Below are 21,514 nucleotides of genomic sequence, written 5' to 3' on the forward strand. Positions count from 1 at the left end.
GCTGTCCAGCCCACCATATTTTAGTCCTCTTTTTTCTTGCCAATGTTTGCATTTTTGTGTGTTTTGGCAGTGTGTACAGCACTCTGCTGGATGTCAGTTTCCATCCTACACTTGCCTTTGGAGGCTACGATGATCGCTCTTGTTAAATTAATCACTCATGGACAAAACCCTAAATAGATGTTAAGTGTGCAAATGCGATCGTCGCATAGTGCCACCACTGGTCCGTACAATGGTGCTTTGCTCAACAACAACAATGATATGTTATTATATGTGATTAACTTTGTTGGAACATGCATAGTATTGTACTTAGCATTCGCATTGAAGTGGATTTTTGTAGCCACAATGTAGTTAAGAATTCAGTCCGATCTATCTTGGACAATCTTGGATGGAGGTAATATATTTTTAGTCTTAGCGATGGCAACACTGTCACAGTGGTGTACGCAGCATTCACATGGAAACGGATTTTTATTGCCAACATGTAGTTAAGAATTCAGTCCGATCGGGCTGCCCCCTAGGGTTTCGTTGTCCTCTGGCGGCGCCGCCGTCGAGAGTCTGCTTCTGCCTTTCGCCGCTGATCATCCCCACCCGTTCTCCGCCCCTACCTCAGATCCGATCCCTCGGAGGCCGCGCGTGGAAGGTTGAGATGGGTTTTGACCTCTTGAGCCTCGCCCATCTAGGGTTAGGATTTTGCGATCGGGGTCATCATGGCGATGCAGGAGGAACCAAGTAGAACCCGCCGGGGCAAGGAGCATGTGGAAGAACTCCTGAGTATTTAGAACTTCAGGAAGATGAGGAGGAACAATTTGTCTGGGAAGATGAATTCAAGGAGGAAAAGATAGAGGCCAGTGGCTTGCGATCGTGAAGGTGCATACCAGTAAGGGGTTCAGCCCCTCTGCTCTATATGCGGATATGAGATCGGCGTGGAATCCAGCTAGGGAGGTCCGCTAGCGCAGGGTTGACGACAACCTGTTCACGATACAGTTCGGCTGTCTGGGGGACTGGAACATGGAAATACATAAGGGGCCATGGCTGTTTAGGAACCAGGGGGTTCTGATAGAGGAATATGGTGGGTTCACAAAGCCAGAATCGATGGTGTTGGATAAGATTGTGGTATGGGCAAGGATACTGAAACTGCCGGATAACTACTTGTTTCCTGCAGCAATCAAAGGTATGTGTCGCAGAATGGGCAGGGTGCTAGAGGTTCAAACAACCCTGTCTGCTGGTATTGTAGGGGAGTTTGTGAGGGTCAGAGTTGAGCTTACGGTTTCGAAGAAGCTCATCAGATTTGTTTCAATTACAAAGAATGAACAAACAGATTTCTACCAAGTTCAATATGAGAAACTACCCGATTACTGTGGCAATTGTTGTCTAATGGGACATTGGTACGAGGAGTGTGGCACTGGGAAACATGATGTATCCAATCTGGAGTGGGGTGATTTCCTTTTGATTGACGGAGGAAGAGGCCAAGGTAGAGGTCGTGGTGCAGGGAGGAATCCTGGACGCAGGAGAGGTGAAAGAGGGAGGGATGAACCATCTTTTGGCCCTAGTCGTGGCCGGGGAGCCCCTCCGTTTGCTTCAACGGGAAGGGATACAATGCAGAGCTGGCGTCATAACGCGCTGTATAATCCGGTGACCACTGATATGGAACCGGGGCAAGGGTCGGGACAGGAGACGGAGGATCAAGACATGCGCCAGGTTCAAGTTTTGGGAAAGCGGCCAACAGTTGATACACAACGGGTACTGTCGGGCGGGTCTAACACTTTGACGTTGGTCCCAAGTACAGCTAAGACATCAAATGTGGCAGCAATGGTTGATTAGTTTGAAGGAGAAACAATGCCAGGGATTACTTTGGAGGCTGCAAGCACGCCTCAGAAGAATGCAAACAGAAAAAAGTATAAAGGATTTGATGGAGAAGCAATCAACAGTTCGGAAGGGTAGCAAACCAATGAGATATCGGCATTGTAAGGGCATATTTATCCCCAAGATGTTTTGGTGATTGATGACAATGCTTGTGCGGACTAATCGTGTGCCTTTAGTTCTTTCAGAGATTCATCCATTGGCACGAGACGATTTCCTCCCCTCAGTGTTGTAATTCAAGACGGTGTAGCTCCTTCGTTTCGTTGTTGGTGGACTAGTTTCGTAGGAGTCACCGTACAATCAAGAGGGGACCCGCTTTGGTAAGACTTGGGTGGAATCACACGTACACATCCTTATCAATCCCGTCGTCTTTCCTTCCGTCTCTCTGGAGCTGCCGTTTCCCCCTGCTATGCTCTGCTCTGCCCCAGCGGTAGTACCGCGACCCACAGCGGTAGTACCGCCGAAGCTCCCCAGCGGTAGTACCGCTCCAAGCGGTAGTACCTCTCTCCGAGTGGTAGTACCGCTTGGGGTTTTCGGCCGTAGTACTGTTGTGCGTTTGGGCTACTTCCGCCTCGATTCTCGACCGAAATTTTTCGTGTCGGGTTTGGCGGCACTAAGGGCAGTAGTACGAGTGGTAGTACCGCCCCAAGCGGTAGTACCGCTCTTCCCTGGCGGTAGTGCCGCCCTGGGGTCAGAACCCTGGCAGCGCGGCAGTACCGCTGGGCAGTAGTACGAGCGGTAGTACCGCCCGGAGCGGTAGTACCGCCCTTCCCTAGCGGTAGTACCGCTCTGTGCGGGGCTGGTGAGTGGGATAACGGTTGGGTTGTTCCCCCCATTATATAAAGGGGTCTTCTTCCTCAAAGTTGACCCACCTCTTTCCCCCAAAGCTCCATTGTTGCTCCAAGCTTCATTTTCGCCCGATCTCTCTCCCTAGCCAATCAAACTTGTTTATTTGCTCGGGATTGGTTGAGAAGGCCCAGATCTACACATCCACCAAGAGAAATTTGATTCCCCCACTTACCCCTAGTGGATCTTGTTACTCTTGGGTGTTGAGCACCCTAGACGGTTGAGGTCACCTCGAAGCCATACTCCATTGTGGTGAAGCTTCGTGGTGTTGTTGGGAGCCTCCAAGTGTTGTGGAGATAGCCCCAATCTTGTTTGTAAAGGTCCGGTTGCCGCCTTCAAGGGATCCAATAGTGGAATCACGGCATCTCGCATTATGTGAGGGCGTGAGGAGATTACGGTGGCCCTAGTGGCTTCTTGGGGAGCATTGTGCCTCCACACCGCTCTAACGGAGACGTACTTCCCCTTAAAAGGAAGGAACTTCGGTAACACATCCTCGTCTCCATCGGCTCCACTCTTGGTTATCTAGTCCCTTTACTTTTGCAAGCTTACTTGAGTTATATCCATTGCTTGCTTGTGTGCTTATTGTCTTTGCATCATATAGGTTGTCCACGTAGTTGCACATCTAGACAACCTATTTCATTGCAAGGTTTAAATTGTTAAAGAAAAGACTAAAAATTGTTAGTTGCCTATTCACCCCCCCTCTAGTCAACCATATCGATCCTTTCAATTGGTATCAGAGCGTCGTATCTTTATTAAGGACTTTGCCGTCTGAAGAGTATGGTTGACACCCACGATGGTGCGGAGGAGCAGTCTGGTGTGAATCCCATCTCGTCCACGGCCGAAGGGGGAGCCTCGGTCTCTCGTGAGGAATTCAATGTGGCTTTAGACACATTGAAAACCTCCATGACGGCCGAGGTTAAAAGCATGTTTTCTGATTTCTTAGACGGACTTAAACTATCTACATCGCCGATGAAAGTGGGTGATCCCACTAACAAGGTGAAGGATGCTACCTCCGACAAGGGGGAAGCTAACAGTGAAAAGAGTCCGTCTACTAGTGGTAGAAATGGCACCGACATCTTTGCCAATGTGGAACCCCCAGTGTATAGAGGACCGATCCCCTCTACTCATTTGAATCATGCTGGTCCTCCTCCTAAATATGTGAAAAATGAAGATTTTGACTCTTGGGTTTATCGCTTCAAGCGTCACTTAAAACATGTGAACACTAACCTTTGGAGAATTATTGAAGAAGGTTTCTATTCTCATGATCCAAGCAACTTCACCCCTCGAGAAGAAGTGGACAATCAATTCAATGAGAGTGCTCTCTTCATCATCCAAGATGCAATCCTTCCCGAAGATCTCCCTCATCTTCGACCTCATGTCATGGCTAAAGAAGCATGGAAATGTGTCGAGCGTCTCTATCGAGGAAGTGCTAGCATTCAACGCTCCAACTATGAAGTGGTGCAAGATGAAGATGATGAGTTTGCAATGAAAGAGGATGAAGAACCTCGTGAGCTCTTTCGAAGAGTGACCAAACTCGCGGTCGCACTCCGAGATCATGGGAGCAAGGACACGGATGACAACTGGATCAAGCGCAAGTTCCTCAAGGCCATGATGCCCTACAACAAGGCCATGTCCTCCGTTATTCACCAAAGACCGGACTTCCACTCCATGACCTCTGGTGAAGTGTTGGATGAGTTTGTTGCAATGAGCATCTTGGACAAGACCGCCGACAATGCGGTGCTCCATTCTCAAAGGGCAAAGAAGCCCAATCTTGCCTTGAAGGCCAAGGTTAGTGTGGAAGAAGAAGAAGAAGAGGAAGATGAGGAGAGCAACCCCGAGGACACGAAGTATGACTATCATGAGCACATGGCTCTTGCCTCAAGACAGTTTTGGAGTAAGAAGAATACAAGACCCAACTTCAACAAGAACAACTCAAGTGGCCTCAAGGGGAAGAAACGAGTTAGAACTTGTTTCAACTGTGGCAATGTTAGCCATTTCGTTGCGGATTGTCCCTACGAGAAGCGGGAAGACAATGGTGGCAAGTTCATCCGAAAAGACAAAGCCAAGTCCTTCCCCAACAAGAACAACTTCACCAAGAAGACTCCTTCTCGCGGGTTGGTGGTTCAAGAAGAATACCGTGAGGATGACGATGATGATGAAGATGGTGAAACAATCGCCATGGCATCCGTTGCCATTGTCACAACTCCCCGGGTGTCTCTCTTCGATGCACCTAACGAGAACATCACCGCCAAGTGCCTCATGGCTAAGGCCACCAACAAGGTAACCCCCAACATCAAAACCATCATTATTCCTAACCCTCCTTCAACGGATGACTTTGATAATGGTAAGGGGTCTAATGAGGAGATCAATGAATTTAAGTATTTCATGAGTAAGCTCAAGGGAAAATCAAAGAAGCACTTTGTTGCTCTCTTGGAACAACTTGGTGAAGCCAATGACATGATCGAGGCTCACGAAGAAACCATCTCTAAGATGGAAAGTCATAGTCATGACTATGCCGATGAGATATCGGATCTCTCTAATGCTCTTGAGGAAGAGCGTGAGCATCGTTTGGATCTTGAGGAGTCACACAATGATGGTCATGCTAAGCTAAAGAAAGATCTTGATCATGCTCTTGTTGTGTCTCGTGTTCTAGCTTCCGAGAAGGCTAAACTTGGGGTTGATCATGTTAGACTCACGGAGGAATTTGATGTACTTGACAAGGCCCACAAGGTCTTGAAAGGTGCTCATGCCACCCTCAAAGAGTCTCATGCTCAACTCCAAGTTAAGCTAACCAAGGAAAAGGCCACATTTCCTCACATGGTCTTAATTGATAATGCAAATGCTACTAACCCATGTTGTGAGCATGTGCATCTCTTGGAGGAGAATGCCAAGTTGAAGGAACAACTCGAGAAAGGTCTTGTGTCATGCATACAAGGTGAGAAGAACCTAAATGACCTTTTGAGCAATCAAAAGGAAGTTGTGGGCAAGGAGGGAGTTGGGTTCTCACCCAAGTCCAAGAACAAGAAGAAGAAGAAGGAGAAGAAGAGCAAGAGCAATCGACCTCCTCCGCTCAAGCAAACCTTTGTGAAGGAGGGAGAAGGTGCTCCTAAGGAGAAGAAGAAAAATGGGAAGAGTGGTGATGCCAAAGAGCACAAAGCCATCTCTCCCAACAAAGCCGACGACTTTAACCCCTCTTATGTGTTGTGCCGTGCTAGTGATGGGCATGTTTATGCTAAATTTGTTGGTTCTTCTTATGAGTACATTGAATGGTCTATTTGGGTTCCTAAGACCCTTGTTACTAACATCAAAGGACCCATTAGTCAATGGGTACCTAAAACCAAGCATTGATCTCTTGTAGGTGTTTGCTTCCGGTGGGGGATCATGGTTGCTCGATAGTGGAGCAACAAATCATATGACCGGGAGCAAGGACTTGGTGGTGGACGTGCACAAGATCCCATCTATGCCCACCAATGTCGAATGGGGTGATGCCTCACATTCTAAGGTATTGGGTCTTGGCAAGGTTGTCATTTCTCATGATCTAACGATCGAGAAAGTCATGCTTGTTGAGTCCCTTGCGTTCAATTTACTTTCCGTTCGTCAACTCGCACTCATGGTCTTTGCCACCTTCTTTGATATTGATACCGTGGCCCTCTTGTGGAGCAAGACTCTTAAAGTAGCCTTTGTTGGGCATGTCGAGAACGGTCTCTATGTGGTTAACTTCTCGGAGCAACCCACTAAGACCGCGACATGCCTAATGGCTAAAGTTGATGTGGGATGGCTTTGGCATCGCCGTTTAGCCCACGTCAATATGAGATCTTTGCAAAGTCTTCTCAAGGGGGACCATGTTCATGGACTAACGAATGTTAGTTTTGCCAAAGATCGTGCTTGCAGTGCTTGTATCGAAGGAAAGCTTCATGAGACGGCTCACCCTCCCACGACTATCATCTACTCGAAGAGACCCTTGGAGCTCCTACACATTGACCTCTTCGGGCCTCCATCCTTTGACAGTCTTGGGGGTAGAAAGTATTGCTTGGTGATTGTGGATGATTATTCAAGATACACTTGGGTATACTTCTTCAAGAGGAAGAGTGAGAATCAACAAACCGTCATCGACTTTGCAAATGGAGCTCAACATCAACATAATGCAAAGATTCTGACAATAAGAAGTGACAACGGCACCGAGTTCAAGAACTACACCTTGGATGAGTTTCTTAGTTATGAAGGGATCAAGCATAAATATTCTGCACCATATACCCCTCAAGAAAATGGTGTTGCGAAGAGGAAGAACCGGACATTGATGGATGCGGCAAGGACCATGATGGCGGAGTTCAAGTCTCCATACAACTTTTGGGCCGAAGCCATCAACACAGCTTGTCATGCATCCAATCGGCTCTATCTCCGCAAAGGCTTGAACAAGACTCCGTATGAGATACTCACCAGGAACAAGCCCAATCTCAAGTACTTCCGGGTGTTCGGATGTAAGTGTTTCATTCTCAAGAAAGGTGTTCGTTTGTCTAAATTCGAGGCTAGAGCTCATGAGGGCATATTTTTTGGTTATGCTACAAACTCTCATGCTTACTGTGTTCTCAACAAGTCCAACGGACTCATTGAGGAGACGTGTAACGTAGAGTTTGATGAAAATAACGGCTCCCAAGTGGAGCAAAGTGGTACTTGTGATGTAGGTGATGAAATTCCTCCCCAAGCCATAAGAAGAATGGGTATTGGTCATATCCTACCCATTGAGGAACCACTTGTGGCCGAAGGAGAAGGACAATGCTCCACCTCGGTGGAGCCTTCACCTACTCAAGACCCACACGCTTCCGAAGAACAAAGTGAAGGCCCTCAACCTCGGGAACAAGACCAAGGGCAAGATCAATCACAAGATGGTGGTGAACCTCCACTTGATGCCCAAGGTCAAGTCCCTCCTCTCGAGCAAGTTCAAGATCATGAGCAAGCTCAAGATCAAGAACAAGCTCATGACGACGCTCAAGATGATCAAGTGAACCCTCCACCTTCGACATCCGAGGAGGAATTGGAGCATCGTGCCGCGAAGATTGCTTCCAAACTCACCACCAAAGGTCATCTCATGGAGAATGTGGTTGGAAGCCTAAGAAAGGGGGTAAGCATTCGTAGACAATTAGCAAACTATTATGAACATCACACGTTTGTCTCTTGTGTTGAAACCCATAAGGTCTATGAGGCGCTCGAAGACTCGGATTGGCTCAATGCCATGCATGAAGAACTCAATAACTTTGAGTACAACAAGGTGTGGAGGTTGGTTCCAAGGCCTTCCGGGAACCATAACATCATTGAAACCAAGTGGATCTTCAAGAACAAGCAAGATGCTCATGGGAACATCATTCGCAACAAGGCAAGATTGGTAGCACAAGGCTACTCCCAAGTCGAAGGTATCGACTACGGTGAAACCTTTCCTCCCGTTGCTCGCCTTGAATCCATTCGTTTGTTGATTGCTTATGCTTCCCATCACAACTTTAAGTTGCAACAAATGGATGTTAAAAGTGCTTTTCTTAATGGTCCTATTAATGAGTTGGTCTATGTCAAGCAACCCCCCGGGTTCAAGGATCCCTTCTTCCGGATCATGTGTATCAACTCGATAAGGCGCTCTATGGCCTTAAACAAGCCCCACGTGCGTGGTATGACCACCTTACTGAGTTGTTACAAGATCGTGGATTTCAAGTGGGGCTAATCGATCCCATCTTTTTACTAAGAAGGTCAAAGGGGAGTTGTTTGTATGCCAACTATATGTTGATGAAATTATCTTTGGTTCCCCTAACAAAGCTTTCATGAAGAATTTGCCGCTCTCATGACCTCTAAGTTCAAGATGTCTTCGATGGGAGAGTTGAAGTTCTTCCTTGGTTTTGATATCAAACAAAGAAGAGAAGGTACCTTCATCAACCAAGCCAAATACACTCAAGACATGCTCAAGAGATTCAAGTTAAGTGATGTCAAGCCGGCCTCTACTCCAATGCCCACCAAGTGCCAACTTGACATTGATCCCAATGGTAAAGCGGTGGATCAAAAGGTATATCGCTCCATGATTGGCTCCTTGCTTTACCTTTGTGCATCTAGACCGGATATCATGTTGAGTGTGGGGATGTGTGCACGGTTTCAAGCTGCACCGAAGGAAAGTCACTATGTGGCGGTCAAGCAAATCTTTTGATATTTGGCTCATACCCCAAACTTTGGCTTATGGTACCCAAGAGGAGCAAACTTCAAGCTTGAAGGATTTACGGATTCCGATTGGGCGGGAGACAAAGTGGATAGGAAGTCCACTTCCGGAGGGTGCCAGTTTCTTGGGTGCTCTTTGGTGAGTTGGTCTTCCAAAAAGCAAAGTTGTGTATCTCTCTCGTCCACCAAAGCTGAATATGTGGCAGCCGGTAGTTGCTGTGCACAACTCCTATGGATGAGGCAAACTTTAAAGGAATACGGTGTCATTTGTGACAAAGTTCCTCTTTGGTGTGACAACGAAAGTGCCATCAAGATTTCTCTCAACCCGGTGCAACACTTCAAGACGAAGCACATTGAGATTCGGTATCATTTCATCCGGGATCACATTAGGCGAGGAGAGATCGATCTCAAGTATGTCAACACACATTATAACCTTGCAAATATCTTCACGAAGCCCTTGGATGAAGAAAGATTTCGCGAGTTAAGGCATGAGCTAAATATCATTGATTCGAGCAATGTGACTTGAACCCTTGCACACCCCACCCCACTCAACTTGGTGTCTAGCTTAGACGTAGGCATGGACATAGGGGGAGTGTTGTTCTCTCAATGAACTTTCCCTCCCCCCATTATGCATAAAACGATCAACTCTTTCACATTAGCCATTTTTGATGGTACTTGTGCCTCAAAGACGAGTTTTGGTCATGGGCCCAAGGATAATTCTTCGCGGTGCCATACCAATTGACTCAAACATAGGTGGCTCCGGCCACCGCCCTCTCCTGAGAGAGGCCAGAGCTCGCTCTATTTCGTGTGGTTGTTTGTGTTTGAGTGGTTTCTGTTCAGTTGTGTGTGTTGCCGTGTCGGTCCTCTCGTTCCTTTGGCCTTTGCTTTCTTTTTCCTTCTTTTTGGAGCGTTAGCCATTGGTCTAGAAGCCGTGTGGTTGCTGAAGCAGTACTACCGCTGGTGGCGAGCGGTACTACCGCTCCTAGCGGTACTACCGCCCTCCAGCGCGGTACTACCGCTGTGAGGCGTGGGCTGGGGGTTATATCGGGGGTAGGGGGAGTTTCTTCTCCCCCATACCCATTCGCTCGCCCCTTTCGCCCTGTCCGTCTCTCTCTTCAGCAACCGGCGCCGCGGGAGGGCTCCGGCGGATCTCCCTCTCCGAGGCGCTCCTCTCCGTTTCCTTCGGTGGAATCGATCCCCACCTTGTCCTCTTGCCATGGATGCCGGTATTGCCCCCGTTCCCTGTTTCCTTTTGTCTAGATTTCCAATCTAGCTTTCTAGGGGCAATAGCAGTTGCATCTCTAGATTTTTGTCCAGATCTAGGCTTGAGTAGGATGGAGAATGCTTCTAGACTGTTTGGATTAGTGTTTGGTTGGAGTATTTTTGAATTTGGTAGGACGGTAGTACCGGATCTGACCACGGCAGTAGGAAACTGCTGTTTCCCCGCCTCGAGCGGTACTACCGCTTGGAGCGGTACTACCGCTCAAGGGTCACGGTACTACCACCCTTCTACCAGTTTCCGTCATACTCCTACCTCTCAATGATCCTTTTGTTCGTGCTTTTGGCTTACGCTCGTTCTTTCTGGTTGTTTGCGTGTTTGTGTGTGTGGTTCCAGGTGATGAGGTTCCTGAGCATCAGGATCATCGTGTCAACCCCGGTCGTGCCTCGTCCAAGCGCTACCGCACCACTGAGCCCACTGAGCCTGCCGGAGGATCTTCTAGTGCTCCACCTCCTCCTCAACTACAGAAGAAGCCTGGGGTCAAGCCAAGGTCAGGCAAAACAGTGCCAGAAATGCCGCCCAAGGAGTTCTGGGCAAGGCGCCGCCGCAACCCGTATGAGGTCAACCAAGATTCCGCTTTAGTCAACCGTACGTTCTGGAACAGGTTCCAGTTTTCCATCTACTTTGATGTTCTGAAAGCCAAGAAGAATCTCCATGTCAACGTGCACTCCATCGACACCGAGCATATGGAGAACGATCCTGACTACTTTGGTGAATCTCTTCAGATGTGCACTCAACTGAACATTCTCGGGATCATGCAATTCAACAAGGACTATGATGCTGATATTGTGGCCCAATTCTATGCCACGGTTCACGTTGGGACTGATGAGGACAGGACACTGACTTGGATGACAAATGGCAAGTTGCTTTCAGTCAAGTGGAAAGCTTTCATGCAGTTGATTGGGGTGGAAGATCTAGGTCTTGAGTCTGCTGTCGGCTTTCGCCCCCACCGTCGCGCCAATGCCACTCACAAGCAAGCTTTGTGGCCCTACTGCACTCTGAGGATCAACCCTGAGACGAAGAAGGAAACCTATGAGCTGCCTGCCTATCTGGATATTCTTCACCGTATCTTCAGAGAGACTCTTTTCCCTCGCATCGGGAATCTGGACCAGGTTCACTCTTATCTCGTGGACATGCTTCTCTTCTGTCAGCGGGAGAAGGGGCAGAACACCGGAGAGTCCTTGGATATCTCTGATGTTATGTTGTCTGAGCTGGTTTCTGCTATCTCCGAGCGCAAGTGCCCGATTTATGGTCCGTTCATTATGCTGCTCATTGAGAAGGCCTGGGATCGTGTCTATCCCAAGGTGGTGCTGGAGATTGGAGAGTTGGTTTCTCACGATGTCAAGCATCTGAGGAAGAAGGATAAATGGGGCACTCAGGCTCCTAGGACTGGAGTTCCTTCATCTGCTGCTGCCATGGAGACTGAGGAGGAGATTGGGGCTGAGGCTGACGATGAAGATGATGACTACGTGCCTTTTGAGGCAGAGCCCTCTTGGGCCAAGAAGCTCAAGATGAAGGTGAAGAAGCTGTTTTGCATGGAGTCTCACGGTCAGTACATGACTCACGTGGCGGAGAAGAAGGCTCGAGGTCGCCACAAGGAGCTCATGCGTTAGATGGGTGCTATTGTGATTAGTGGTTCTGAGGATCAGCTTACCGAGGAGGAGGAGTGGATTCAGCAGCACTGCCCTTGGACTGATTCTGATGCTGAGCACTTTCCGGCTGACGATGGTAGCGCAGATGATCCCTCTGAGATCTAATGGGAGTCCCTCGTTTGCCATCACCTGGAGCCGTAGCAGCACTCCCTCTCCTTTTTAGTGTCTCATTGCCAAAGGGGGAGGGAGTTTAGGGATTTGTGCTTTGTGTCTTCGTCTTCTGTGTTTGTGTTTTCGCTTGTTGCTTTCTTTGGTTTGTGTCAGTGAGACCTAAGTTCTGGTTCTGTCAGTGAGACCTAAGCTCGAGTCATATGGTGTGAGACATATGCTACCTTACCTTTCCAGTATCATTATCTATGTCTATCTAGCTTATGAGTTGCATGCTTATCCTGTTATCTATATGTTGCTCTCATATCTTGCTTAGGTAGTTGGTCTCTAAAATGTAGGGGGAGCATTGATCCTGGCATTTGTGCCGTGCAGTCCAAAGCACTTATCTAGGTAGCACACATCCAGGGGGAGCCCTTCTACATTTTAGGACGGTTGTGTTTTTACGCTTATCATATATCTATCTTTTTGTGCAAATCCCGTATTGTCATCAATCCACCAAAAAGGGGGAGATTGTAAGGGCATATTTATCCCCAAGATGTTTTGGTGATTGATGACAATGCTTATGCAGACTAATCGTGTGCGTTTAGTTCTTTCAGAGATTTATCCATTGGCACGAGACGATTTCCTCCCCTCGGTGTTGTAATTCAAGACGGTGTAGCTCCTTCGTTTCGTTGTTGGTGGACTAGTTTCGTAGGAGTCACCGTACTATCAAGAGGGGATCTGCTTTGGTAAGACTTGGGTGGAATCACACGTACACATCCTTATCACACCCGCCGTCTTTCCTTCCGCCTCTCTGGAGCTGCCATTTTCCCCCTGCTATGCTCTGCTCTGCCCCAGCGGTAGTACCGCGACCCACAGCGGTAGTACCGCCGAAGTTCCCCAGCGGAAGTACCGCTCTCAGAGTGGTAGTACCACTCCAAGCGGTAGTACCGCTCTCCGAGCGGTAGTACCGCTTGGGGTTTTCGGCCGTAGTACCGCTGTGCGTCTGGCTACTTCCACCTCTACTCTCGAACGAAGTTTTTCGTGTCGGGTTTTGCGGCACTAAGGGCGGTAGTAGGAGCGGTAGTACCGCCCCAAGCGGTAGTACCGCTCTTCCCTAGCGGTAGTACTGCCCTGGGGTCAGAACCGTGGCAGCGCGGCAGTACCGCTGGGTTGAGCAGTAGTACCGCCCTTCCCTAGCGGTAGTACCGCTCTGTGCGGGGCTGGTGAGTGGGATAACGGTTGGGTTGTTCCCCCCACTATATAAAGGGGTCTTCTTCCTCAAAGTTGACCCACCTCTTTCCCCCAAAGCTCCATTATTGCTCCAAGCTCCATTTTCGCCCGATCTCTCTCCCTAGCCAATCAAACTTGTTGATTTGCGCGGGATTGGTTGAGAAGGCCCAGATCTACACTTCCACCAAGAGAAATTTGATTCCCCCACTTATCCCTAGCGGATCTTGTTACTCTTGGGTGTTGAGCACCCTAGACGGTTGAGGTCACCTCGAAGCCATACTCCATTGTGGTGAAGCTTCATGGTGTTGTTGGGAGCCTCCAAGTGTTGTGGAGATAGCCCCATCGGTAACACATCCTCGTCTCCATCGGCTCCACTCTTGGTTATCTAGTCCCTTTACTTTTGCAAGCTTACTTGAGTTATATCCATTGCTTGCTTGTGTGCTTATTGTCTTTGCATCATATAGGTTGTCCACGTAGTTGCAGATCTAGACAACCTATTTCATTGCAAGGTTTAAATTGTTAAAGAAAAGTCTAAAAAATGTTAGTTGCCTATTCACCCCCCCTCTAGTCAACCATATTGATCCTTTCAGGCATCCTCCCGAGATGGGGATGACCGGACACAATGAAAATATTATCGTGGAACTACCGGGGTCTTGGGAACGCCCCGACAGTGCGTGCCCTGCTAGATGTCCAGCGAAGATGTTCCCCTGACATGGTGTTTTTGTCGGAGACCCACCTTGACAGCTATCCGGCAGAATGTTTAAGGAGGAGGATGAAGATGGACCAGAAACTTGTGTGCACGAGTAAAGGTAGAAGTGGTGGTTTAGTTCTTTTTTGGAATAATCATATCAATGTACGTAGGCTTGCTCTAGATGCTATGTTCATTGATGTAATAATTGAGGATAATAATAATAATCTGGTTTGGAGTTTGATGGGGATGTATGGTGAGTTTAGATGGGCGAATAAGCATCTCACCTGGTCACGTATGAGGCAACTTCACCAGAGTCGAAATTTGTCGTGGCTCTTGATTGGCGACCTCAATGAAATGCAGTTTCTTCATGAGAAGGAGGGAGGAACCCACGTCCGACACAATATATGCAGGCTTTCCAAGAAGCAATTGATGACTGTGGATTACATGATATGCGCTTCCTCGGAGACCTGTTCACATGGAGATGTTGAAGAATAAGGGAAAGACTAGACAGAGGCCTGGTTAGTGATGCATGGGCGAGCTTGTTTACTAATGCGGCATTACAGAACTTGGAATTTAACTACTCTGACCACATACCTCTTCTTGTGGATACAGAGTTCTACACACACCCAATAGCCAACCGGAATAACATACACGTGAAAAGATTTGAGGTACGCTGGTTGAGGGAGAGGAGTTTTGAGGAGACGGTGATGGCGGCGTGGAATGACGTTACATCCGATCCAACAGTGACTAATATTTATGATAAGTTGAATAAAATGCATAACCAGTTCCACGACTGGGACCAGAGAGTTCTCAAGAAGCCAAAAAAGCATCTGCTTAAAGCACAACAAGATCTTGAGAGAGTTATGGCGGGGCCTATGGATGATGAGAATGAAGAAAAGAGCAGAGAATTATCTAAACTAAGCGAGTATTTGCTGGAATTGGAAGAGATCCAAGTGAGGCAACAGTCCAGAGCAACTTGGCTAAAAGCTGGCGACCGTAACACTGCTTTTTTCCAGGCTTTCGCTTCGGCAAGGCGGAAAAGGAATTTCATTAAGAGACTAAGGAATGAGGCTGGGAATTGGCTGGAAGGTACTGTTGACTTAAATGCCCATATCTTAAGCTACTTTACTCACCTTTTCTCCTCTAAAGTTCAGCAAACTAATCCAGTGATCATGGAGCGAGTTTAGCGGAAGGTGTCAGACGAGATGAATAATTTCCTCATGGCCCCATATACAGTGGAGGATGTGAAGAAAGCGATATCTAGTGTTGGAGATATTAAAGCACCCGGGCCTAATGGTCTGCACGCAATTTTCTTCAAAAAGTACTGGCATATAATTGGTGATGAGATCACTCAAGAGGTTTTGATGGCCATTAACTCGAGGAAAATTCCAGCAAATTGGAACGACACAACAATTGTGATGATACCCAAAACCGATGCTCCGGAGCTCGTAACGTAATTGAGACCCATTAGTCTTTGCATGTACTCTACAAGATAATCTCGAAAATGTTAGCTTCTACGTCTGAAAAGTATACTTCCTGAAATCATTTCTCCTACTCAAAGTCAAAGCGCCTTTGTTCCTGGAAGAATGATCATGGATAATATCTTGATTGCATATGAATGTGTGCATAAGATTAAGAATAAAAGGACATGCCAATCTGGGTTGTGTGCAGTAAAGCTCGATATGCATAAAGCCTATGACAGAGTAGAGTGGTCGTTTTTGCATGACATGATGATCAAATTGGGTTTCCATGAACAGTGGATAGAGTTGATTATGGAATGTGTGAAATCAGTTAGTTATAAAGTGAGATTTAACTCACAAGAAACAGATGTCCTTAACACTACAAGGGGAATTAGGCAGGGGGATCCCCTCTTCCCTTAACCATTCCTCATTTGTGCAGAGGGTCTTTCCAGTCTGTTGCAGTATGAAGAAGAAGCTGGTGGCATAGAAGGGATTAGAGTGTGCAGGAATGCACCATCAGTATCACACCTCTTATTCGCTGATGATTCTCTAATTCTCATGAAGGCAGACACGCTTAATGCAGCTTCCTTACAGCATGTTCTGGAGACTTACTTTCAAAGCTCGGGGCAAATGGTGAGTTTTGCTAAATCGAGTGTTTTCTTTAGCCATAATACTTCTGTTGTCACTAGGGCTGAAATATGTCAGGAGCTACACATTGATACAGAGGCAGTATCTGATAAATATTTGGGCCTACCTGCAATGGTGGGAGCGGATAGAAGTGACTGCTTTAAGCACTTTGTTGGGAGAATCAAAGAGAGGCTCAAAGGTTGGATGGAAGAACAGTTATCCACCGGAGGAAAGGAGATCCTATTGTAATCTGTGGCACAAGCTATTCCGGTGTTTGCTATGTCAGTCTTCTGTTTACCCAAAGGAATATGCAAAGAGCTTACTGATTTAATTTCCTAGTTCTGGTGGGGTGATGATGAGGAACATAAGAGAATGCATTGGTATTCCTGGTGGAAACTTTGCTATCCGGAGAGTGAAGGGGGCATGGGATTCCAAGACCTATACTCATTTAACCTAGCAATGCTCTCAAAGCAATGCTGGAGGTTACTAAACAACCCGGATTCTTTATGTGCAAAGGTACTGAAGGCGAAATATTTCCCTAATGGTAGCTTACTTCAAGCTACTTTAAAAAATGGTGCCTCCTTTACCTGGCAGAGTATTATGAAGGGTTTGGAGACTTTCAAATTGGGATATATATGGCGTATTGGGTCAGGGGAGAAAGTGAATATCTGGAGCGATCCATGGGTTCCAAGCAGTGCGAACAGAAGGGTGATCACGCCGCGGGGTCATACTATCCTGTCTAGAGTAAATGACCTCATCGACCCCATAAGTGGGAACTGGGACGAGGACTTGATTAGAGCTATCTTTAATCCTGTAGATGTCCGAAGGATACTAGAGATCCCGCTGAATTTCAATGCTTTTGAAGATTTTATAGCTTGACAACCGGACCGAAGAGGTATTTTCTCAGTACGTTCAGCTTACCATACTCAATGGATTTGTACTTTCAGGACACATGCAAATGCACTAGCACAGCCAGGAAGGTATAGCACAACGTCGGTTTGGAGTATTCTGTGGAAGCTTCAAATCCCATGTAAAGTTCAAATTTTCTGCTGGCGGGCACTACATGGAATTCTACCCCTAAAGTCCATTCTCACTAACAGGCATGTTGGCATAGAGGGTGACTGTCCCATATGTCACAATGCTTATGAAGATGTGAGGCACCTGTTATTTGATTGTTCCCATGCTACGGAGATGTGGTCACGGCTTGGAATCTTGGATATTATCAATGAAGCGAAAAGGGTTGATCGTTCGGGGTCAATCATACTAGAACACATCCTGGTCGGCCCACTAAGACAAGTGCCCATCAAACCGAATTTGGATGTGAAGCAAATCATAGCGGTGGGAGGATGGTACTTGTGGTGGATCCGACGCCAGTACACTCATAATGGTACTCCTCCACCACCATTCAAATGGCCTATTTCAGTCCTTGCTATTTCTAATAATTTCGACCAGGCAAATACGAAGAAAACTGATTCGGTGCAAGACAGATGGGAGAAGTTGGAGCCTAGATTCGCTAAATTAAATGTTGATGCAGCGTTTTATGTCGAAGAAGGAGTGAGAGCAACGACTGCGGTTATCACAGATGTGAATGGACCGTTTCTTGCAGCTCAATGTATCTATATCCCCGTGGCATCAAGCATGGTCACGACCGAAGCGCTGGCAACGCGGGATGGCCTGAAGTTTGCAAACTCTTTAGGTTTCCCACGAGTAGAGGCGGAATCCGATTCATTAACAGTGATTGACTCCTGTGTTGGCTGAGCAAGATGGTGGGACGAAGCTGCTGCTATCTTCGCGGAGTGTGTCGATGTTTCGACTTTGATTGGGAAGGTCAAATTTAAGCATTGTCCTCGTAATGCAAATAAAGCGGCGCATGTGCTAGCTAAACATAGTTATTGTAATAAATTCTCTAGCTTTTGGACGGACGAGCCCCCGAGCTGTCTGGTCTCAAACCTTGTGGATGATGTAATTCTTCTTTAAGCCAATAAAGTTAGTCATGATGGCTTTCTCTAGAAAAAAAGGAATTCAGTCCGATCTGTCTTACAATCTCTCTCTGTATTACAGTAGTAGTACTATATTCTTAGCTCCATCTACCTTTGTTCAAAGTTGAATTTATCTCCGCGGCCACATAAAAGGACACTCTTAGACTTTGACGTAAATGACTCAGTAGCTATCTGGGCTACTTGTACTGGTCAGTGGCCACGCACGTGTGCATCGGTCTTATCAGGTTCCAGAATGTTCTGCTGAAGATATTGACCAAAATTCAAATCTAATCTCCCCACGCAATTATTGGCCATGACGACAATATCGTCTAGACAATCTTTTTAGTGAGTACTCCCTCCGTTCCTAAGAGCATCTCTAGCCGTTCAGCCCCCCAAGGGCTCGAAAAATCGCCGCCTAGGGACGAACCGGCGCTAAAATTGGCCTGGGGCCGATCGGGGTCCCAGCCGCCGTCCCAGGGTCGCCCCCAGACGCCTATTTTAAACCTTTTTAAAAAGAAATTCGGCTAAAATTCGGCAAACAGGACCTAAACTTCGGGGACTTAAAGCAGTTTTTACATAGCAAAATTAAAATTTACTTTAAAAAAAAAAGGCCGCAACTACAGGCAGAAGAACTCGCTGAACACGTCGTCATCGCCGTCGTCCTCGTCCTTCTCCTCCTTCATGCGGACGCCACTGCTGGACCCCTGCCCGGGGTCGCCCTGGCGGACCGGCAGCGGTGCGTCATGTCGCTGTCGTCGAGAGCGACGACGCCTTCCTTGTCGCGGCCCTGGCACCGAGCAGCGATCTCCTCTAGGGCAGGGCGCTGGCGCTCCAACTCCAGCCGCACCCAGTCCTCCCGCGCCCACTGCATGGCCGCCATGTCGTCGAGCCCCAGCTCTGTCTTGATGCCGGCGAGACCTGCCTCCGTCTTCACGGCGGCGAGCCACAGATCCGTCTTTGGCTTGACGAGGCGGGGAGGAGCCGAGGGGGAGGAGGTGCGCCCGCCCTCATTGATTACGATGCCGATGTTGCGGGTGCGCCGGCCGAGCGGAGTTTCCGCTGGCTCGGCCTTGACGCTAAAGAGCGTCGGCGACATGGAGGAGCGGGAGGAGGAGGAAGAGGAGCTGGTCCTTCTCGGCATCCATTGGCCGCCGCTCCGGCGGGGGACCGGGGCGGCAGGGTACGTCAACGGCGGATAGTTGCCGAGCTCGAGGCGATGGAGGACAGCATGGAGCGTGCGGCCGGGGGCACCCCACCACAGGCGGTGGCCGTCGCTGTTCTTGGTGCCTCGCACCAGAGGTGCGTTGTTGGTGAAGGCCAGCCGCGCCGCCTGCCGGCGTCTGACGTACGCCGCCCTCGCCTCGTGGTTGCCGTCGGCGTACTCTGGGATGGCCCACTGCAACTCCGTCAGCGACGCCCGCACGCGCTCGACCTCGTCGTTGAAATAGTCGGGGCGCGTCACGTCGTGCAGCGGGGGCACGGGGACGCCCCCGGTGCTGAGCCTCCACCGCCCCGCGCATGTCGGGAGGCGCCGGTATGTTGGCTTCAAACAGGAGGTAGGATTCCCGCTCGTGCAGCGAGCGGCGGCCGAAGCCATTGGCCGCCGCCCCATCGCCGGGGAACCTCTCGCCCATCGTCTGCGGCGGCTTTGAACGGGGGGAGAGAGAGAGGAAAGAGTTCGTCGGTGGCGGCTGTGCACGGGGAGAGAGGGGCTGCGGGAGGGTGCGTCCTCCAGCGAGGGAGGTGCTGCTTTATATAGCGGCGGGAGGGAGGGGCCGACGGCGTTGTGTGTACGCGTGGCACGAGGGGGCATGTCGCCGCACCGCGCCGGCCCGTGAGGAATCAATGGAAGGCTGACCGGCGACAGCCTTGGCATTGATTCCCCGCGGGAAACCGAGGCGTTGTGAGGACGACGAGGCGGGGGTCGCTGACTCGGCGGGACCCCTGCGCGTTCGCGCCAAAAACGATTGCTCCGGCGCCGCCCAGCGCGCCGGGTTCGGGCTGAGTCCGCCGGCGCCAATTGCGGGCCTAATCGGCGAAAAACGGGCTCCCCGGGGCGCAACTGGGCAGGTTTTCGGGCGCCGGCGCAAAAAAATCACCTTGGGGGGGAGGGGGGGGCTGTTGGGAGCGCGGCTGAAATTGCTGTAAATATTTGTCTTTCTAGAGATTTCAACAAGTGATTACAAGTGATTACATATGAGCAAACTGAGCAAATCTAGACTCTAAAATATGTCTATATACATCTGTATATGATAGTCCATTTAAAATCCCCAAAACACAAATATTTAGGAGTATAATATAATCTAGTCCGACTAATGACCTAGGCAAATAATGTTCCAGTCAAGACAAGAAACTTTACTTGACGGGTTAGGTATTTTCTTTCCAACTAGCCAATACCATCAAACTGATCAACGGTTTTGCCGTTGCTTTCTCACGATTTTTGTCCTTGTACACCACGTGTAGTGACCAAGCATTTCTCCCCGTTCACATGCAAGCAACGACCACGACGAAGAAGAAGATGAGCGCGGCTCGGTCGGACGAGAGTGAATGCTTTGGACTGGATGTAACCGTGTGGAGATTTGCCTAATTCTTGATGTAGCTAGCCTAAGGAAGAGTTGGTCTGTAGCTCCAACCACTTGCACATATATGCAAGTATAGCAGGTGAAAAGCAGTGCCTTCGCACCCAATGATAGACAAGCCAAAGTAGGTAATCCGAAATAGGTTTCCCCCGCTTTGTATTTCAAAGCAAACATCATCGATACAACCAGAGGTGCTGAGGCGGAAGCAACACATGCACGCCCAAAAGAAATGAAAGAGAAAGAAAAGAAACAAATGCCGACACCGGCGGATCAACAAAAACGAAGAAGCTTCGCGACCGCAGCGCCCATCGGGATCCTCCACTAAGCACCTATACTCCGGAGCGCCGGTACCAATCAACACCTCCAAGAAGTGACGGGACGATGACGACGTTGCTGCCAAGGGTTTCCCCTGGTACCCGACAGGAGAGAGGAAGGGTACCTCCGACGCCCTCCAGGAAGTTTTGGTGGCACCCTCAGGTACCACCGCGTAGGAGTCGGCTCGGCTGACAGGGATTTCTCCCGATCCCAAACCTTCACCTCGGGCGATCCGGAGCACGCCCCCAAACAAACCACCACTCTGCGCCGAAACACAAAACAGTCTTGAAGCTTCCGCGCCGTCTCACTACGGCACCGCGAAAGGGCCTTCTCAACGAAGAAGAGGAGCCGGGACTCGGGACAGCAGCATCGTCAGCACGCAGGAGGGCCCAACCTCCACCATCAACGACGGTAACTGACCGGACGTGACAGAAGGAGCATACCGGTCCCGTGGGCCCACAGGTCCGGCTGGGTCTGCAGATGCCCATAAAGCTCCCGCCTTCATGCTGTAGAAGGCATGCCATCCGCGCCACTACCGCGAGTCTGAGCCGCTCCTTCTCTACGCCACACAGAGGACGTCGAAGCTACGCCAATGGCCAGCCCGCTAGGACCCAGATGGGGCCGAGAGGGCCCAGATCTGGGCCGGGGGCGCGCCGCCGGCCACGGCACGTCACCAAGCCGCCGAGGGCAGCACCGCCGCCTCGCCCACCGCCCGCGACC

This window comes from Triticum aestivum, chromosome 7B, assembly GCF_018294505.1.
Source record: "Triticum aestivum cultivar Chinese Spring chromosome 7B, IWGSC CS RefSeq v2.1, whole genome shotgun sequence".
In the NCBI taxonomy this organism is placed as follows: domain Eukaryota; kingdom Viridiplantae; phylum Streptophyta; class Magnoliopsida; order Poales; family Poaceae; genus Triticum; species Triticum aestivum.